The following is a 16,848-nucleotide window of genomic DNA, read 5'->3' as shown; positions in this document are numbered from 1 at the left end:
CTCTCCACTAATTCTAAATTATCAGTCTGCTTGTTCAGGATGAGCAGAAATTTCTTCCAATTAAATATTAGGAAGACCAAAGTTATTGTCATTAGTCCTCAATGTAAACTCCATCCCCTAGCCACCAACTCCATTTCTATTCCTGATAACTGTTTGAGGCTGCACCAGACTATTCACAAGCTTAGTATTACACTTGCCCCTGAAATGAACTTCCAACCACATGTCCGCATCATCACTAACACTGACAATTTCCATCTGCCTCAACTTACCTGATGAAATCTTCATCCATGCATATGTTGCCTTTAGACATGTCTATTCCAATGCACTCCAGGCCAGTCTCCCACATTTTACCCCCATTAAACCTGGGATCATCCAAAACTATGCACCAAGCCCTATCCACCCAGCATCACCCCTGTGCTTGCTGATCTACATCATTCACGTTTAAGCAATGACTCAGCTTTAAAATTCTCACCCTTGTTCCCAAATCCCTCCATGGCCTTACCCCTCCTATCTCTCTAATCTGTACTAGTCTTCCAGGCTATCTGATTCTTCCTATTCTGGCCTCGTGAACATCACCAATTTTGATTGCTCCATCACTAGTGGCCATACCTTCAGCTGCCAAGGCCTTGAGCTCCCAATTCCCTCCATAAATCTCTCCACATCTCTACCTCTCTTTCATCCTTTAAGATGCTCCTTAGAACCTACCTCTTTGGCCCAGCTTTTGGTCATCTATCTTAATGTTGTTTTAACTGACTTGGTGTCAAACTTTGCTTTATAATGGTTCTGTGAAGTACCTGGGATGTTTAAGGTGTTAAACGTGCTATGTAAATACAAGTTGTTGTTTTAATATAGCATTTATTCCTCTAAATTAAGATGGGAATAAATGTGTAAACTCTTACTGAAATTAACATTAAACTAATTTGAAGGGGTATATGGAAAGGTAAAACTTCACTTTTATAAAGAGAATTATGGACTTCAATGCAGGATTCACCTGTGCAGAAAACTGAAAAATGCTTTATGTCCCCAATTTTTTTTGCTTTTGTCATGTCCCAGTACATTCTGAACTTCAAACTATTTTTTACATTGGAAAACTGACCACAAATGGCTGCAAAAAAGATGGCCGTCTTATTTTGCGTATTGAAACCACTCCCCAGTCTCAAGAGGAACAAAAGAAATTTACCAGATTGCTGTGGTATCAATGTCCTTTCCTGAAGCTAATTCAAAAGGGTAACTTCAAATTGAATGGGTCTTTCGCACACGAGGATACTGGCTGTCTCAAACTCACAATACAGGATGTATAACCAACCCCTAACTACCCACCTTATTTGGTAAAGGACTTTAGCCTTGTTAATGGTCATGTGATGAGACAGCCATGCTATCTGTTTGTTTTTAAAACAGCAGAAACTGTTCTATAGACAGAGTTCCACCAAAAGCCACTGAAGCAGCTGCAAGTCATCTAAACAGCCAATTAAATAAAAATGAAAGTGGGAGCTCCTAACCAAGAGAAGGACTTACCCAACCTGTTCCAATTTTATATTCACCTCAGAGCCAACCACCTGGAAATTCAACTATATGAAGCCTTGCAGCTTACTACGAATCCTCTGCTTTACAAGACCTTCGCTTCAACTAAAGCATCAATTTCATCTATGAAACTATAGGTCTGCCACAAAAGATACTGAGATAACTGAGAAACAGAGTTGAAACTGTATTGTTATTATGTTCATTTGTATCTCATCTGTGTGTGTGTGACAAGTGAGTGAGGCATCGTGTTTAAACATTGGGGCAAGCGTGGGATAATAAATAATTTTCCTTATTTTGAAACTTGGAAAAAGCTTCCCGCTGGAATATTTAATTGAGACAATCACGCCAAGGGTAAGAAAACACACACACTGTACATACAAACACATTGATCATGGACATTAAAGAAGAATACAAAAATTTTGTTCATGACACTATAACCTGAATTTATAGGATGGCGGGGTCTTATTTCCCGCCCTTAGAATCGGCAGGGATGTGATCCATTAGAAGTCGACATCAGTGGGGATGCATTCCTCGCCAACCCCACCTGTCCTACAGCCAATTTACGCTCCAACAAGCATTAATTCTGCCTCTCACTCAGGAGGGCTGACAAGTGGCATTCGCACCACACAAGTGCCAGGCAATGATCATCTTCAACAAGAGAGAACCTAAACATCGCCCCTTGATGTTCAATGGCATTACCATCACTGAATCCCCCACTATCAACATCCTGGGGTCACCATTGACCAAAACCTGAACTGGACTAGCCATATAAATACTGCAGCTACAAGAACAGGTCAGAGGCTAGGAATCCTGCGACGAGTAAGTCACCTCCTGACTCCCCAAAGCCTGTTCACCATCAACAAGGCACAAGTCAGGAGTATGATGAATACTCCCCACTTGGCTGGATGAGTGCAGTTCCCACAACACTCAAGAAGCCTGACACCATCCAAGACAAAGCAGTCCGCTTGATTGGAACCACATCCACAAGCATTCACTCCATCCTCCATCACACAGTAGCAGCAGTGAGTACCATCTACAAGATGCACTGCAGGAATTCACCAAGGCTCCTTAGACAGCACCTACCAATCCCACAACAACTACCATCTAGAAAGACAAGAGCAGCAGATAGATGGGAACACCACGATCTGGAAGTTCCCCTCCAAGCCACTTACCATCCTGACTTGGAAATATATCACCATTCCTTCACTGTCGCTGACTCAAAATCCTGGTACTCCCTCCCTAACAGCACTGTGGGTGAACTTACACCACATGGACTGCAGTGATTCAAAAAGGCAGCTCACCACCACCTTCTCAAGGGCAACTAGGGATGGATAATAAATGCTGGCCCAGCCAGTGAAGCCCACATCCTGTGAATGAACTTTTAAAAAAGTTCCACCTTAAAGAGCTGTTGACCAATCAGGTTGTCCAGCAGGTCTCCAGTCCCTGCAGTGTCAGCGCTGCTGTGGACACAAGAGGAAGTTCAAGAAGACGTTGGAGACTAAGTCCTGGAACCGGAGGCTCAGGTAAGTTCAAGGGGTCCTAGGGCAGAGAGGGTATGGAAGGCCTAGGAGGTGTGGGGGGAGTGCGGGGTAAGAGCCATGACGGGGGCTGCCTGAGCCTTAAGGGAGAGGCCACAGAGAGGGAGGTCCAGAGACCACGACCTTAAGGAGGGAGGGGGTGTCCGACTTCAGAAGGGGACTCCTCCCCCACCATCAACACCACCCCGCAACTCCCCCCCCGCCCCCACCATCAACACCCCCCACCCACCCCCGCCCCCACACCCACCCACCCCTTTGTAACTTTGATGTATTTCGTGCTTCCTCATGGAGGATCAATCATTCCAGCAGCCTAAAAATTGAGGCTGGGTGGGAAACAGCCCTTCAGTGGCCATTAGTTGGCTATTTAAGAGCCTCAACTGGGACAAGGGTGGGCTTCCCATCCCATCCCAGGCCTTGCCCTCCCCAGTGTAAAATCGCTTTGTGGTCAGGGTGGGCGGGAACCTGGAGGGAATCTTGTCCCTCCAATTTCATGCTCCCCCAACCCCTCCCCCTCCACCCTCTCCACTGCCTAAAACTTGCTGGTGGGGGAGCATAAAAATCTCTCCTATGTATTGTTGCAATGGTACTTTTAGAATTCAATGCCTCCTATGAAGAGCCCCATACCATATTTGACTTTATGGCTGCTTTTTGGTACCTGCAAACTATCTGGACTCCTAACTCCCTTTTCCCCTTTTCATCTACCACTCTATTGTTTACTGATTTAGATGCTTTGATCTGCTAATATTATATCCAAAGCGATCTTTTCTTTAATCTTGCAATTAACCAATTTATGTCATTTTGAATTTTTTTCCACCTTGTTCTTCACAATTTATCATATGCCTTACCTTAATATCCTGTGTAAACATACATAGACTCCGCTTGACTCCAAATGCAGGTCCGACCACAGCACCACTACCTCCACTACAGGTAGGGCAAGGAAGCAGGTTCCAAATCCACCCCAGCCAGAAAGGGGAATTGAATCCCATGCTGCTAGTACCAATTTGATCCACACCAGTCATCCGGCCCCCCAAGGAATCCAAGTTTCTGTGGCAACATACACTTTGGAGTTATGGATAGCATTGGTAGAGGCTCCAATTTCCTTCCATCACATGGCTGACCAGGAATCTCTCCTGTTCTTACCTCCTGCCATTGACATATGTTGGAATGATTTACAAGTTGGTGCACACCTTGTTTGGCTATGTTATGAACCCATCCTTCAGTGGGACTTGAACTCAGAGCTTCTGGCTCAAAGGCAGGGATGCTATCCATTGCACTACAAGATCACCATGTTAGGCAATATATACACAATTCTAGTGGTCTCAAAAATCTAGCTGATGTTCCCTAATCAATTTATATTTTCCCAAGTGCTCACTGAGGCATAGGGCTACCTCAGCGAGCTGAAGATTTTTATCAATATAAATAAAGAATTTTAAAATAATGAAAACATGTCTCCTCACGTGATTCTGTCACATGAGCAAGGACATGTAAAATATGAATGCAAGAAGTTTTTTTATCACTGGACAAAACCTCATCCCGCCTGTGGATGTTTCATCAAAAGTGCAAAGGCCGCTTGGCCTTTTCGCCCGCCTGTCAACCGAACAGGCGAATTAGTTCCTTAAGGGCCTTAATAGGCTGCTCAATTGTCGGTGGGCATACTGCCAACTCCCGTGCGTGCCTGTTCGGTCAAAAGGCCTGTTTCAGTGCTTGAGTTCAACAACAACACCAACTTGTATTTATATAATATAATAAAATGTCCCAGGATGCTTCACATGGGCATTATAGGACAAAATTTGACACTGAGCCACATAAGTCAATATTAAGGCGGATAACCAATAGCTTGGTCAAAAAAGTAGGTTTAAGGAGCATCTTCAAAGAGGGAAATGATTTAGAAAGATGGGGAGGTTTAGGGAGGGAATTTGAGTGCTTAAGGCCTAGGCAGTTGAAGAAACAGCCACCAATAGTGGAGCAATTAAAATTGGGGATGCCCAAAAGGCAAAAATTAGATTAAGGTAGATGTTTCAGGGAGCTGTGGGGTTGAAGGTGATTACAAAGATAGGGAGGGGTGAGGCAATGGAGGGCTTTGAAAACAAGGATGAGATTCTTTTTTAAAAATTCTAAGTAATCCAATACTTAAACAGATCTTACTTTTCTATCGCCATAATTGTGCCTTCCCAAACTCCATTGTTCTATTATCCCATCTTTTCAAAAAATCCTATATCCTGTTATATTTAGATCCCAATTTTGCCCAGTTATACCTATGTCTTTGTAAATGCAACCACATTATGCCTCTCTAGATGGCTCTGTGCTCCTAATTCCTCTATGTTTCTTGGACTACTCATACCATTAGTCTAAACACTACTTATTTGGTTGACTGCTTTCTCCTCTTATGTTTCCCACTTATTAGTCACCTGCTTCTTTTAATTTGTCATTCTGCTTAATTTCTGTAAAGCTTTCCATCTCTATCATATCAAACCTTCCCCCTCCTATGTACGCAATTTTGAAATTTTAACTTGTACCTTGATAACTTAACTCCCCTCACTCTGCTCTGATTATTGCAAGGACATTAGTATAAAGTTGGGTTAGGTGAATCTTACCACAACTTTTCAGCTTCCCAGATCTGGTCCCAATGTCCCAGAAATCTGAAACTCTCCTTTCCATATCATCTATCAAATGGTTCTTTGTTGTGCCTAATCTAGCCCTCTTCAATTGATCTAGCATGTGTTCCCAAGAGTAGTCTTTGCATTAGTCTCGTTATCTTCTCTTTAATCTAGTATTTACTCCCCAATGTTTCTCTTTAGAAGACTTTCATCCTACTCTTTCCTTTGTCACTGGGTTCCATGTGATCCACCACTCTTGGCATTTCTCCCTCCATTTCTATTGGTTTCTCAGCTCACACAGTTAAGTCCCCCACTCTGTTACTTGAGTGACAATATGCAAATAATGATCTCCTGTTGTTGCTGCAAAAATGGCTATCAGGTTCTCTAAGATTAGCTTCACCACAACTATAATGTTCCTGTTCTATGTTACTCCCCATCCCATCATGGTTCTCAGTGCTGTAGCACTGCCCATGGCTATTCCCTCTAGTTTCACTGATCCCACCTGCATATCATAGACATCCAGCATTATATACTTCCAGAGTCAAAGAGGATCTCTGATTCTTCCTATATTCTCAATGAATGGCCATCCACTGCCTTTCCTTTGCTTAATTTTATCTTTCTACCTATGATGTGACCATATTCTGGAACTTACAATCTAGAACATCATCTTATGTCCTCTCCAACTGTTAAATAGTATTACATGGTATTTGGAGCACAAAAACAGGCCATTTATCCAACAGGCCCACATTGGTGCTTCTTTTGCTTGTGTCCTTTGATTTTAAGCTCAAGCAAGTCCAATTGGAGATGAGAAAACTAGAGCCAAGAAGGTTAAGAGACGACCGGACAGAGGTCTTCACGGTTACAAATAGTTATGACAAAATAAACAGTGATAGATTATGTCCACTTATTAGTGATATGGCAACAATTTGGCATGTATTTAAGACAATCTTAAAAAGAATTGCAAGGGAGATTTTTAAAAAATCTTCAGAAACAATGTTTATAATCTGGAATTTTATGCTACAAACCATTGCTAAAGCAGAGACTATTATTGAAGCAGATAGTTGCTTTAAAAAGAGGAATATTAAAGAGTGGAGAAAAGAAGCAGGAGAGTGGCATTAGGCTAGATACCTGGAGTAAAACTTCAGCATAGATTTGATGGGGCAAAAAGCCTGTTTCTGTGCTGTAACATTTTATGATTCCACACCATTAACACTGAGGAGAGAAAAACTCAGTAGCAGTTTGAGCACTTATAAGTTTAAAGCTGTTATTACTTTCTGCTAATCCCTTTCTGTTTCTCAGCAACCTAGAAACTTACGTACACTAATGTTCTTTAATAGTACTAATGTTCAACCTGTGGCATGAAGTCATTAACCTTGTGGACCATTCAAAATATACTGAAGGTGGATTTGGGAGCACATTGGGGGAGGAGAAATCAGCTGTATGACATTATTGGAAAGAGAAAGTAACAGTTAGTATTGTTCATTTTTAAAATATGCATTTTTAAACATTTCAAAGAGGGAAATTAAATAACTACAATTGGAAAATTTAGTAACAAATCAACGTGTAATACTTTGCATGCTCAGAATTGGAAGTTAAGTAATCAATCAACCCCGTTTTTGTATTTGCAGATACTGACACAAGAGTACTTTAATAAGACTAAACACTGTTACTAGAACAATCAGTACTTCTCAGGAAGTGAACACCGGAATTGGATTGTGCTGAACTGTCAACAGATGATGAATGAGATGAGGTGTGTCGAGCTTGATGGAACAGTGTACAATAGCACCAAGCTGAAAGCTAACTTGAGCAACTTGGTGTCCTCCAGCAACCCCCTGTCCTGAACACTTCAATTAGCTCCTCTAGACCCAGCCGCCTGTTCTATTTTCCGGTCAGTCTTTTTCAATCGCATTCAACTTTATTTTCTACTTGGAGCTCCGTTATTCACTTTCTGTCTTTCTAACGCCTTTTCAAAGCTCGATTTACTTTGATGAATCATCCAGAACATATCAGCTCCTTCCAGCTTTTTAGAAAAATACATTCACAGGTTATTTTATACACAATAACTGTCACTTTATATTATTATGCACTATATCTGGCCACCTTGCTGTTATTACCTGTCTTCTCCTTTGTTTTGACCAAGGGAAATTCCCTGTCTTCTCTTTTCAGTTCTGATTAATAAATAGTCTCTCTCCGAATATCTAACATTTCTTTTCTAGATGCTGATGCTGCTTTTGTGTATGAATAACATTTTTGTTTCATTTTTCAGATTTCAAGCTTCTGCCAGGCAACTAGAATTAGAATCACCCCATGCCTCACTTTAAGAGCTTAAATTTTGAATAAAAGGCTAGTTTTTCACATGCAAGGCTTTCTTTTCAGGGAAAATTCTTTGGTTAACCATTTTTTAAAGCATCATTAACTTGTTTCTTTTCAATAATAGTATTAAAATAATACAAATAACCAAATTTATTTTAATTGTGTTAACAGCTGAAATAAATAATTGCATACTACAATTTCATGCAAACACATTAGGCAATGCACTACTCGACGTGGCAGGCGAATTACATTTGAAAACAAAGTTTTGTTTTAAAGTATTCTTTTGGTTTGAACTGCTGCTATAGAAAAGATAAAAGGAGGTGTTCTGTTGCACCCATGTTCCAAAAGGGGTGTAAAGGTGAACCAAGCAACTACGAGCCAGTCAATTTAACCTTGAAGGTGGGAAAATTTTTAGAAATGATAAGCTGGGCAAAAATAACAGTCACCTGAACAAGTGTGGATTCATTAAGAAAACCCACCATAGGTTTGTTAAGGGCAATTGTGCTTAACTAACTTGAATGAGTTTTTTGATGAGGCAGGTTAATTGAGGTTAATGCAGTTGAGGTGGCATTTGTGGACTTTCAAAAGACATTTGATAAAATGCCACATAATAGACTTGCCAGCAAAGTTGAAGCCCATGAATAACAGGGACTGTGGCCACATAGATGAGAAGTAGGCTAAGCAACAGGAAACGGAGAGTAGCCATGAACAGTTATATTTCGGATTGCAGGAAGGTATGCGTTAAGTGGGGTTTCCCCAGGGGCCAGTACTTAGACCGCTTCTTTCCTGGATGTTTTTGTTAATTACTTGGGCTTGGGTGTACAGGGCACAATTTCAAATTTTGCAGATGATGTGAAACTGGGAAATAGTGGTGTTCCTTCTTCCAGTTGCAACTATTTAGTGGTGAACTGTGAGGAAGACAGTGATAGACTTCAAGAGGACATAGGCAGACTGGTGGAATGGGCAGACACGTGGCAGATGAAATTTAATGCAGAGAAGTGTGAAGTGACACATTTTGGTAGGATGAACAAGGAAAAGCAATATTAACTAAAGGGTACAATTCTAAAGGGGGTGTAGGAATGGAGAGACATGAGACATACGTGCACAAATCACTGAAGGTGGCAGGGTGGGTTGCGAAAATGGTTTAAAGGACATACAGAAGTTTGAGATTTATAAATAGAGGCACAGAGTACAAAAGCAAGGAAGTTATGATGAACCTTTATAAAACACTGGTTCAGCCTCAACTGGCACATTGTGTTCAATTGTGGGCACCACATTTTAGGAAGGATTTGAAAGCTTTATAGAGGGTGCAAAGGGACTTTAGTGACATGGATAGAGTGGATAAATTGAATTTGTTCTCCTTAGAGGAGAGATTGAGAGGATATTTGGTAGAGGTGTTCAAGATCATGTGGGGTCTAGATAGAGTAGATAGAGAGAAACGGTTGCAATTGGAAGGAGGAACACCACTATAAGGTGATTGGCAAAAGAACCAAAATTGAATATGGAAAAGCTTGTTTTACGCAGTTATGATCTGGAATGAACTGTCTGAAAGGGTGGTGGATGCAGATTCTTTCAAAAGGGAATTGGCTATAGCACCTGAAGGGAAAAAATGCAGGCCTACAGGGAAAGGGTTGGGGAATGGGACTAACTCAACTGTTCTTGCAAAGAGTTGGCATGAATTTGATGGGCTGAAAGGCTTCCTGCTGTGCTATAACCCTTCTATAATTCTACAAAGTCTCTGATTTTTGAGATAAAAACAGAAAATGCTGTAAATTCAATTTTCCTAAAGACTGTGTATGGTTAACATTTCGTAATTGTTACTGCTCTTTTTTTATTCACTCATGGGATGTGGACATTGCTGGCAAGGCCAGCATTTATTGTCCATCCCCAATTGCCCTTGAGAAGGTGGTGGTGAGCTGCTTTCATGAACCAATGTAGTTCATGTGGCGTAGGTACACCCCCAGTGCTGTAAGGGAGGGAGTTCCAGGATTTTTGACCCAGCGACAGTGAAGGAACGGTGATATATTTCCAAGTCAGGATGGTTTGTGGCTGCTACTGTATTCACTGGCTCTGTCTGATTTCCTTTGCAAGATGCAAAATGCAATCTAAAGTATTTTAGATGTGTTTTGGTACAGCATGTTTTTTTTAAGCTAACACCATCAATGCTCCCAGATTTTTTTTTTGCAGGCGCTGAACAATTTCTCAGACCTTCCTGCAAGACATCAGTACCATCTGGATATTGAGAGTGGGGCTGAAGCAGGAGAGAAGTGGCTGGAGTGACTCACCTCCTGCTCATCGAGCCCCGCCCCCTTTCCGCCTCCCCCCCCCCCCCCCAACCACCGTCTCCCATTGGCTCGCTGGTTGCCAGGAGCCTCAGGCACAGACGCCTTGCGAGTGGTCGGCTCTCGCTGTCAATCATTGGTTGTCATGGAGTTTCTGCCAGCAGGTTAGGGTGTCCGTCACCCCCCCCCCCCCCCCCCAACCCCCAACCATCTTTCTCCTCCTCCAAATGTTTGCGATCACCATTAACCGTCCGGGGAACCGAGTGAGCGCAGCGGCTGGGGAGCTGCCGGTCTGCCGCCTTTCCCACTAGGAGAGCCCCAGGGCCCGGGGACGGCCGCTTGTCGGCTCGCCTACCCCTTACCCCGTTAGTCGGTGTTTGAGCCGAGCCTCCCGCCAACACCGTTTCTTTCTCCCAACCCTCCCCCCCCCCAATTTTTAAAAATATATATTTTCGCTGCTGCGTTGCGGGTTGAGATGTTTCTGAAAGCGAGGGGTTTGCGGGGGAGTTGAGGTAAGTGCAACAGTCCGTGCCCTCCGGCAAAGGGGAGGGTGGAAGGGTCCAGGGTATCTCCTAATGGAGTGGTGTTTAATATGTATGATATCTGTGTATAAAAACTGGAGATTGGCGATTTCCAGAACGTTTGCTCCCTCCAACCTCTTGTGTGGACCCCACCGGTATTTTTGGGGGTGTGGAAGGAATAGGATTTTTATTGGTGAGCTCCGTCCAGCTCCCTTTTCATCCCCCCACCCCCTCTCTCTCTCTCTCTCATTGTGTCAGCAGGAAACTTACTCTTACATGAAGGGCATGCATTAAGCTTAAAGATTTATTTGATGTACATATATGGCCAAACTGCACATTATATCTCCATGAGCATGCTTTTATCCCCCTGCCGAAGCTATCCCTTTTGTTCTGGCCAATGTATATCCCTCAATCAATATCACTTAAAACAAATACAGAAAGTGGTGGAAAAGCTCAGCAGATCTGGCAGCATCCGTGGAGAGAGAAGCGGAGTTAACGTTTCGAGTCCAGTAGGACCCTTCGGTTCTGAAATTAAATAAAAATGAGCAACTTGAGAAGTCAGTGGTGTTTTCCCCTATCAGCGTTATTTTCCCAGACTGAAGAATGTGACTTGAGAATAATTCTGATATAACTAGGTCAAGTTCATTTCCTTTGCTTTCTTGGTAGGGTCATCAAAAAAGGATTTTACATCTGACTAGCCAACAGTAGGAAGTGTAATTATATTTCTCGGTATAAACGTGTTTATTATGTCTGTAAATTTATTATTACTTAGTCAGTTTCCTGTCATTTTAATATCTTTGAATGTGTGGGCTGAAAAATACTGTGTGCAGTTGAATTACTTGATTGTATTAGAAATAAGCTTGTTCATGTTCTGCCCTTTTAATTTTATGTCCTGTGATCTGTCAAGACTGAGGTTTTTTAAGAATACATGGCTTGGATAAAACTTCCAGTGAGAGACCGATGGTTGAAACTTGGCTTTAAGAATTTGGCAAATAATCCTTAAACTTAAAAAGAAATGAGTATCTTTGTAACTATTGATACTAAAGTATTGTAACAAAACATGCATTTTCTAATTTGATTATTAAAGTGTTGTCATATTTGGACCTACCTGGATGATGTTGAGCTGCTTGGGTGATGTAGTGGCAGTGTACTCAATCGGTGGGTGCATTGAACTTTGAGGGCTGTTGTTGGATCCTTTCTTGTTGGAAGTAGTCATCGCCGAGCACTTCTTGTCACAACTGTTACCTGCCATTTGCTGTCCTCGAGATCTGAGTTGACCTTGTTAAAGCAGCCCTACAATTATATCCTGGGGCCGCAATGATTGCCCTCCAAGTTGTTGGTTAATTCCACAATTCAAAGTAGAAGGTTTACCAGTTTACTCCTGATACTCTAGAGATTCTTCAACTGATCACAACACTTGTACTTACCAAGTTTGTTTACTGCTAACAAAGTTACTCAAGGTTTGTTTCGATTGCTTTGTATTATCAATTATAAGGACTGTTACATTTAAGAAAAGGGAATTATTAATATAATTTATTTTATGTGTACTTGTGCTTTGCAACAATCATGAGCATTTATAATTCTGGAACGAAGTAATTCTAATCGGTAAATCCTCTTAATACCTGTACAAAATGCACCATTCAGAGTTGTGAAAACCCCACACATGGATAATAATGAGATATCTAACCTTAAGAGCCATTTTGATGAATCTGTGTCACAACCAGTCAGCAAAACAGAGATTATGTAGCTTTTGGGTTAGCTAGAATCGTGGTTAAAATCACATAATTCAGTGATACCACTAAAAATTTGTGAATGAGTTTTCTGAACAAACATGCAGAATTTTTCTGCTGGGGAGTTTTTAAATGACCAGGTAGCATTTGGCTTAATTGTCGAGATAATTTAATGATTGAACAGCTAAACACATTGATATAGTGTCTATTCAACATCGATTTTATTGCTGCAATTGTTGGGTTAGTTGTTTTGTGCTCTCCTTAGTGGGAGAGAATTGCTCAGGAGCACAGACAAAGTACCTACCCCACCAACTAATATTTCTCTTTGGAAGGAACTTGCTTGCAGCACTTGCTGGCAATTTAATCAGCCGAGCATCCTTAGCCCAGTAACTTTCTAAACAGATCAGCAGTAAACTGTCAAATCATTTTGCATTCTCTGTTGTATATTCATCCTCTTTAATAACATTTATTAAAATCATTACAAATTCAAATAATGCTACAACTAACCCAGAAATTAATTTAAATTTAGCGTACAGTGCGTATGTTTTAAAACTGGAGTAGTGGAGTATTTTCGGTTTCTAATTTCAGAACTTTGAAGTAAATATGTACTTGGATTCTAATTCTAATACTTGGGATCTATAAATCAGCCACAGAAATGGCCATAGTAGTGTAAAATTTGTTTGCTTTATTGCTGGCACTCACTTAAGTGAGAACATTGCCCCAAGGCAGTGCATAACCTAAGCAGCACTTTTAGTATCTACCTAAGGAGTGTCATATTGTTGGAGGTGCCATAACTTGGATACGATGTTGAATTGAAGCTCCAACTGTCTGTTAACATGGATGTAAAAAATCCATAGCACTTCTTGAAGAACTAGGATTTCTCCTAATCTATTTGCTAACACTACGCATACAGTTCCAGCATCTTTCCATCTACAAAAAGTGATAGATACGCAGCAAACAAATCTATTTCAGATGGGGTATCTTCATATAGCACACCTTCTCTGATGGCTGAAAAGGCTAACCCTTGAGAGGTGGGTTCTGCCACATGTGAAGCATCCATGTGTTGTGGGTTGATGTCTTTGGCATTGGCATCTGTTGCCAAGCAGCTGTAGCCACTGGATATCGTGGTGGTGCACTCCAACCCACAGGAGATGTTACCATTTTCCTCTGTCAGCTAGTGATTCCCAGGTGCAATATTTGATGTTTAGGGCCTTCATGTCACGTTTGCAAGCACCCTTAAAGCGGAGCTTTGATCATCTGACCCTGGTTACCTCACCATACAGAAAGTCCTAGGATGTGCAACCGTCTTCCATCCTGAGCTAATGAAGCTGGCTTGGTTTGAGTGCTAACAAACTTGGGAGCTCTTGCCTTTTGAGAGGACTGCTGAATTTGTGATTTTTGTCTTGCCAGGGTATACCCATAATGTGCCGTGTACAGCAAAGATGGAAATTGTTGAGCTTCTTTTCTTGATAGCTGTAAGTTGTCCATATTTTACAGTCATACATCAAGGTTCTGAGAACACAGGCCTTATAAACTGTCAGCTTGATATTCCATGAGCATTTTGAGTCAGCCAAAGGTGGTAGCTGTTTTCCTGAAGCATGTATCAAGTTCTGCATCAAGGGACAGATTTTCTGTCACCGTGGACCTGAGGTAGCAGAATTTGCTAACTTTCGGGGGTTGGGGGTGTTTGGTGTGATCAGGGAAAGAGATATAACATCTTATCCCATGACCACAATTTTCTTGACTGGTTATTTGACTGTGGCAGATTTGAGATAAATTATCAAGTCTTCATGCTCACTCTTCTTGAGACCTGCAAAGATCATTTTTGTTCCTGGGATATATTTCTTTGGATATTCCAGGTAGTTCCTGAGTGTGTTCTCATCTGAGGTAGCACCTATGTTTTTGTTTGCTTCGGTATAAGAAAATCCTTCAGACTGGTCAGTCTTGTGTCCAAATAAACCAAATCAGTTTGGTCCAGTTTGTAATTGTCCCCAATTTCAACAGTGTAACATTGCACACACTTGTCAGGAAGAACAAGTTACAGGCATGGGAGAGACAATCCACGAGTCTCTGTAGCTGAGTTTCCGTGTGGGGGCAACTAGTGCAGCATCAGCGTAGAGGAATTCTCTGATCAGTACGCAATATGTTTTTGTCTTTGCTTTCGGTATCAATAGATTGTAGATCTAGTGTGCAAATAGACTGCTATATTGCAGGAAAGGCAAAGATCAGGAGCATGAAGATGATGATGCCAAACAGAGTGGGGGCAAATACCATGTTTCACTCCATTTTTCACTCTGACACTGTTGGAGGTGGAGCCATCGAACCTCTGATGCGACAGAGAAGCTTTGGACAGCCAGTTTTCCCCAAAATCATGCAGTGCTGCACTGCTGACGGTGTTGAATGCCTTCGTGAGATCTTTGAAAATAAGGTATAGGTATACCTGTTTCCTGCACTTTTGTTCTAGCTGGTGTATGGAGAAGATCATGTCCACAGTAGATCTGTCGGCATGAAAATCACACTCTGCTTCCACATACACTTGGTCTGTAAGTAGATGGAGTCTTTTAAGTGTGACCCTGGCAAAGACCTTTCCTGTGATGCTAAGGAGTGAGATGCCCCTGTAGCTATTGCAGTCTCCTCTGTTGCCTTTGTCTTTGTAATAGTGTGATGATTTTTGCATTGCACTCCTCTGGAACGAAGCCTACTTTCCATCAGAGAAGATCACAAAGGTGTGGTCATAGCTGGGACTTTACGTGCTTGAGTAGTTTGACTGGGATTCCACCCTTGCCAGATATCTTTGTTAAGCAGTCTATGGCCTTGAACTCAAGTGATGAGGGTTCTTCATCTGATTTACCCATGACAGAAAGCTGCGGGAGAGCGTCAAGCCCAATTGGGAGACATCCACCTTGTAGGAATAAAGCTCTCAGTGGTGTTAAGCCCAGAGGGATATCTGTTTACTTTTGTGGGTAAGCACTTCACCATCTGCTGATTTTATGGGGGCAACTTTGCTGGTAGTAGGTTCAAGCACCCTCTTGATCCCTACGTACATTGTTTGTAGATTTCTATTAATGCAGGCAGTTTGGATTTCATTATATAAGTTGATCCAGTGTTTATTTGCACAGTATCTCCCTATTTTTTGCAGGGTTGGCTTGGCTACTTGGAGGTCATATAGTGTTTTGGCTGTTAGGTTTATGTTGTGCATATGTAGGCTTTGTTTTTGACATCAATGACAGATATCATCTGAGCTGAGTCGGTCTCAAATCCATCCTTGTTGCGGGTTCCGTCTTTACCAAATGATGCATCTGCTGCTTCGTAGATGATTAAACTTAGTGACTGCCAAGTTTCTTCAGTACTAGCATTGGTGATTCCTGATAAACCTTTGGGTAGCAATCGTTCTAACGACAGTTCTAAATGCTGGTATTTGGCATCACTATTTGTTCAAGGGATGTTGGTGTGAGGCCGGCTGTCACGTTTGAAAATGTGAAACTTTCGCTCTGTTACTGACGAGAGTGGTCGGTGTTGCAATCAGCTCTGCGCTGTTTTGGGTGTGGGGAGCACTGGGCAGATTGTGCCTCCTCATGCTGACCAGGTTTAGGTGGTGCCAATGTCCAGGCCTTGGATGATACCTTTTGGAAGGTGTTGGTGATGCAGAGTTCATTCAGACCACAAAGCTCAAGAAGGCATTGTGCATTATTGTTGACCTTGTCCACCCCATGATGAGCAAGGCAAGTTGGCCATAAATCACTTATCTTCCCAGAGCGTGCATTGAAGTCACACAGGCTGAATAGCCTCTTGTCATTTCAAATGTCCCTCAGGACGTCACCTAGGGAGTTATAGAAATGCTCCTTGTCTGAGATGCTGGCACACAGTTGGTGTGTTGGCATGGACTGCATATCCATCAAATGACAGCTACAGAGGTGAGGTGAGGCACTCTGGCGTTGCTACTGGTGACTTAGTTAACATTGTCAGCTGGTTTGCTCACTGCGAAGCCTACACCATGCTTACAGTGGTCTTCTGCGCCCTTTCCATGCCAGTAGATAGTGTAATTAGCCTCATGAATAGAGCCTGTTTCGGCTAATCTGGTTTCTCGTAGAGCAGCAATGTCAACACTAAGCTTGTATAGCTCATGATCAATTAAGGCTGCCCAGCATACATTTGCTGTGGAATGAGGGTCGTTGTTCATACCAGGGCACACAGTCCTCATTCCAGCTTCCAAGCCGAAAGGTTACTTTTCTTTGTTTGCTGCATAGCCTAGGCATGGCTTTGGGAGGTGCAGCCTTGCCTAGCATCTGTATCACCACCTTGACCTCGTAGGCTGGTATCTAGAGAAACACGAAAGCTTATATTTC

The 16,848-nt window shown here is 42.1% G+C and overlaps 1 protein-coding gene across 5 annotated transcripts in view; it reads left to right on the top strand.

Annotated features, from left to right (window-relative positions):
• Positions 1 to 10,497: 10,497 nt before the first annotated feature.
• Positions 10,498 to 16,848, top strand: part of LOC121292713 (suppressor of cytokine signaling 5-like) — a 43,613-nt gene continuing 37,262 nt past the window's right edge. For 4 of the 5 annotated variants that reach the window (XR_005946320.1, XM_041215024.1, XM_041215044.1 and 1 more), the window contains exon 1: positions 10,498 to 10,763. The gene's annotated coding sequence lies outside the window, so the exon portion shown is untranslated. Of the gene's footprint in view, positions 10,764 to 13,910; positions 13,978 to 16,848 lie in introns of those variants that run through there. The other variant, XM_041215033.1, reaches the window with a different exon arrangement.

The sequence above is a fragment of the Carcharodon carcharias genome, chromosome 2 (genome assembly GCF_017639515.1).
Source record: "Carcharodon carcharias isolate sCarCar2 chromosome 2, sCarCar2.pri, whole genome shotgun sequence".
Lineage (NCBI taxonomy): Eukaryota > Metazoa > Chordata > Chondrichthyes > Lamniformes > Lamnidae > Carcharodon > Carcharodon carcharias.
This window is presented reverse-complemented; position numbering and strand designations above follow the sequence as displayed.